Genomic DNA, 4,945 nt, shown 5'->3' on the forward strand with positions numbered 1-4,945 from the left:
CGCACAAATTCCGCACTAGTCTATCTTCTTTACTTCACATTAGAAAGACAAAGATATAGACTCTGAACTAGCAGCCAATTCATCTCAGTTCAGGAATAAAAAACAGACCTATACTGTTGGGTTTTGGGTGAACAGCATTAACTGCTCCGATGCTTGCTACTTGTTGCGTGCAGTCTCAATTAGGTTTAACTGTGTATATTATTATTCTGTTTTAAGTTGCGTTTAAATTAAATATCAAATATTATTGAGCATTAAAATTCTAATATAATTGTTCGTTTACCATTCCTCCATATGCTAATTAGTTTAAAAAAGTACAAAATTATAAATATAAAATTGAATTATAAAAAAACATGAATTATTATATAAATGCATATTAGTCATAAAATTGTCATATCTTTATGTTTATTTTTATGTTTTACATTTGTGAAAATAATATTCGCTTTTCGAATTTTCAGTTTGTCGTTACATCTAAAGAGAGAGAGAGAGAGAGCATTGCATCTAAAGTCATTACATCTAAGAGAAGAGCTGTTATAATACTATTTCCAGTTTGTCATTACATCTAGAGAGAGAGAGAGAGAGCATTACATCTAAGAGAGCATTGCATCTAAGTCATTACATCTAAGAGCTGTTATATAATACCATTTTTATGAAAGGTAAGACTTTTTCTACTACATATTTGCTTAGTCGCAAAGGTGCATTTTGATCTGTTTTCTATTTGTGCGCATGATCTGATCCAGGCAAATTTACTAGAGCTACATTGCGTTTTTTAATGTCGAATGAGCTGGCTGTGCAGTATTCCTGGTCTGGTCAAAGAAGAACTATTCAATTTAAAAGTACCCTAATTTCTCAACTTATTGTCGGTGTGTAATAAGTATTTTATTTTTTAGTATGTATTTTGACCAAAGTACCAAATCTCTATATTGAACTTTTTTAAAAATATTTTATATTTACTTACAAAATTCTTTAAATTGTTCCAGAAACCGTTTCAAAAGTGAAAAATGCATCTAGAAGCGACATAGAAATATTTATAAAGAAGTGGCTGCAGCACGCTAGCGACCGAATAAAAAATAAGAAATAAATTTTCATAATTCCATAATATATACATATCTACTTTAGGCCTGATTGAACCAACGTTATTTTTAAGCGTTATTTTAAGCTTTAAACGAGACTTTAATGTATTTTTATTTAGAAAGAAAGAGGAAGATTGATACATTATATATATTTAATATTATATATTTAAGTCTCTTGTACGTATGTATGTGAACGTATGAGATACGAATATATTTGGTGTATAATTTACGTCACCGCGCGAAAGCGATTAATATAATATATACAGACGATTGTGCGTTCATCATTTTTCTTCGATTTTTCACAAATTCTAAAATTTGGTTTGATACACTCCGGCGAGTATAACAATATATGTTACAATATATGTTACAATATCATTTATCATTTAATAAAATATATTTTGTCATTTCATTACAAAATTGTATTTTGTGCATTTAGAGCATTCCAATAATCCTAATTTATCCCATATTCGGATCCCAGAAAATGAATAATAATAGAGTTCTATTATAATTCTATTAGAGTATTAGCTAAAAATTATTTTGAATTCATAGCGAATTCTTATAGACTCAAAAAGGAATCCTTTTCGAATCTGAAAAAGAACTCACAAATGGTGACATAAAAGTGAAGTCTTTTGGAATACTTACGAATACTTTTCGAACAGAAATGGGACGAAAAAGGAATTCATTTTATAAATCGGGGATCAAAAAAGAATTCTTTTCGAATTCTCTGTGCTATCTGGGCAGTAAACAAAGAACAAATGTAAAGTACTGGAGGTGCCTCCTAAGCCGAAAGGCAAGGAGTACAATAAATAAATAATAATAAATATTAAATAAATTATAACAAATTGTAATATTACAAAGACCTTTGAATAAGAAATATTAACAAATATTTTACCTTATATAAAAATTAATAGTTTTTATCAAAAATTTTTTTAAAATTAATAATTTATTAATTATTTATTATTAAACATCGATTAAATTATGTAAATTGAAATTTGCACTTAATCTTTTAATGATATAATAAATCAAATATAAAAATTAACAAACAGCTATTTAAATTGTAATCATATTTGATAATAAATTAATTAATAAGTTTATAATTTATAAAAAATTTTTATTAAAATATATTAATTTTTATATACGAGAAAATATTTGTTGATGTTTCTTTTTATTCAAATGAAGATCTTTATAATATTACATTTTATTATCTTTTATTTGATATATATACAAATTTTATATAAAAAAATTTATATATATTTTTTTTTCAGTTTTGTAATTTTAAAAGATATAAATATGTAATACATAAATTAATATTTATATATTTGTATATTTATTGATTTTAATTTGGAAACAATTTAGTTTCAAGTGAATAAATTCTTTTACAATATATGCTAATTGATTTTATCAGGATTCTTTAAATTTATTAGATTATATTATTTTTTTATATGTTTTCATGATAAATAAAGCATTGTTTATTTCATAATATGTATACTATTTTTATAAATAATTTATTAAAATTTTTAAATATGTAATAATATTTATTTAAAGAAAATTAAAATAATTCTTATTTTAAAGCTTAATAATATTATAAAACTTATATATTGTATTACTTAATTTATATTAATTATTATTATTGAGAAAGGAGTCATAAACTAAAATATTGCAATAAAATTCAATATTAAATTCTATAGAATCAATTTAATTTTGATTTGATATAATAACAAATGTTTCATTTAAATATGTATAACGTGTGTGAAGTAAATATGCAATTATATAATATGTAAATTATATTATACAAAATAAGTATATAAATACTATATTAAATAATGAAAAGTATAATTGAAATCTTTCACAGGTTCTGATACAAATATATTTCAACTATTCAAATAGAAGTAATAGAGCTCTATACATTTCGATTTATTTCACATTCTTTTCAATAGTTCAAATTAAAAACAAAGTAGCTAAGTTTTTGATGTTATTTTTATATTTTAATATTGAATTTATTTTTCGTTTGATGTTCTACAACTTTTTTATTATAATAAATTTACAATATCATGTTTTGTTTTATACATCTATGTTATATATTATAATTTTATGCGATAGTATATTTATAATTTATTTATTTTTATGTCTATTGTGCTTACTTAATCATACTTATAATAATTTTATTATTATTATTATTATATACACAGTTATATATACAGCGTAATCAACATTTTTGTTGCATCGTACCAAATGTAAAAGTATTATAATACTTTTTTTTACAATTTAATTTATTAAGAAGAAATGTCTAGATTTCTATTTTCATTTATTGTAATGTACTATATAGCATGAGATATTTATTAATTTATATACTTGAGTTATCAATTTGTAAAAAATTATATGCTATATGAAAAGTTATCATATATAAAAAAATTGAATGATTTTAAGCAAATGCTAATTATGTATTATATTTATTTTTTATAAATGAAAATTTATAACTTTTACAAGTAAAAGTTTTATATTTTATAGATTTGAAGATTAAAAATTTCATTTTTTTTAAAATCAAACTCTTAAAGTGAATCTTACTTTTTTATATAATTTGATTTTGTAATATTTAAGCAATTATAAGGATAAAATAAGTAAAAATTGAATAATTTACTTTATTACCTATAGTTTGTATATTTTATTTTAAAAAAATATAATTGCAGAATTTTGATTTAAAAATTTTTTTGAAATGTTTATGTTATCTTGCAACTGTGTTGACATTTTGTGGATTTTTCTGTGCAATTACATTGTAGCAATGTCTTTGTAATGTTTTATTGTAATTTGCAATATTGCAATGAAACATTACAGAGATATTGCTACAATGTAATTACAATGATTTATATTGTATAGAGGTTTTCTCGTTTTTAAGATCAAAGCTATAATAATATTTTTAACTTACCCCAAAACGTAAGTCTAGCTATCTATGGTATTCTGTTCCGCCTACCATGCGATATGGTAGGAGATAACGATATAATTTGTATTGATGAGAACTTGCCATTTTCCAATTTAAATTATATATATATATATATATGTATATATATTATATATATATGCAGTATCAATTGTAATAAATAAATAGCGCGCGCGTAGCGCGCGCCTGTATTGTTCTAGTAATTAAAATTAAACGTTTTAAAAATGGCTGGCGACTTGTCGGAACGTGAAAGAATCACTATCCTCATGATGCGTGGATGGGGTGATAACGAAAGATCGTTCTCTGATGTCGTTCGATTATTTAATGACACGTATCCGAACCGTCGAATTAATAAGTCCACTGTGTTAAAAACAATAGAACGTTTTAGACAAACTGGTAGCGTAAGAAATCGCTCTAAGTCAGGAAGACCATTGTCTGCAACCAACGAAGAAAAACAACTTGATGTTCTGCAGACATTTATTGAAGATCCCAATTCTAGTGTTCAGAGAGTCGCTCAAACTCACGATATTGCTCCCATGTCGGTTTGGAGAATTTTAAAGAAGAACAAGTTCCATCCATATAAATTGCAATACGTTCAAGAATTGCAAAACGGAGATGAGGAGCGTCGTATACATTTCTGTGAAAGAATGATGGCACTAATAGATGTCCGGTCCATCTTCCCTTATCAAATTGTTTTCACAGACGAGGCAACTTTTACCTTAACGGGAGAAGTTAATAATCAAAATTTTCGTTTCTGGTCAGATGAGAATCCGAATTGGGTGCGGGAAACTCACACACAACATCCACAAAAAATAAATGTATGGTGCGGAATAATAGATGGCTATTTAATAGGGCCGTTTTTTTTTTGAAGAATATTTGAACGCTCAAAGGTATGAGAGATTACTTGTTGATCAAATAATTCCAGCCATACAGAATACTT

The 4,945-nt window shown here is 24.7% G+C and overlaps 1 long non-coding RNA gene across 1 annotated transcript; it reads left to right on the forward strand.

Moving 5' to 3' along the window:
• Positions 1–431: 431 nt before the first annotated feature.
• On the forward strand, positions 432–1,340 carry LOC112639301. The gene is made up of 3 exons (XR_003123419.1): positions 432–653; positions 738–860; positions 978–1,340. It is a non-coding gene; the product is annotated as an uncharacterized LOC112639301 (long non-coding RNA).
• Positions 1,341–4,945: the final 3,605 nt, after the last annotated feature.

This window comes from Camponotus floridanus, unplaced genomic scaffold (genome assembly GCF_003227725.1).
Source record: "Camponotus floridanus strain SB8 unplaced genomic scaffold, Cflo_v7.5 scaffold56, whole genome shotgun sequence".
NCBI lineage: Eukaryota > Metazoa > Arthropoda > Insecta > Hymenoptera > Formicidae > Camponotus > Camponotus floridanus.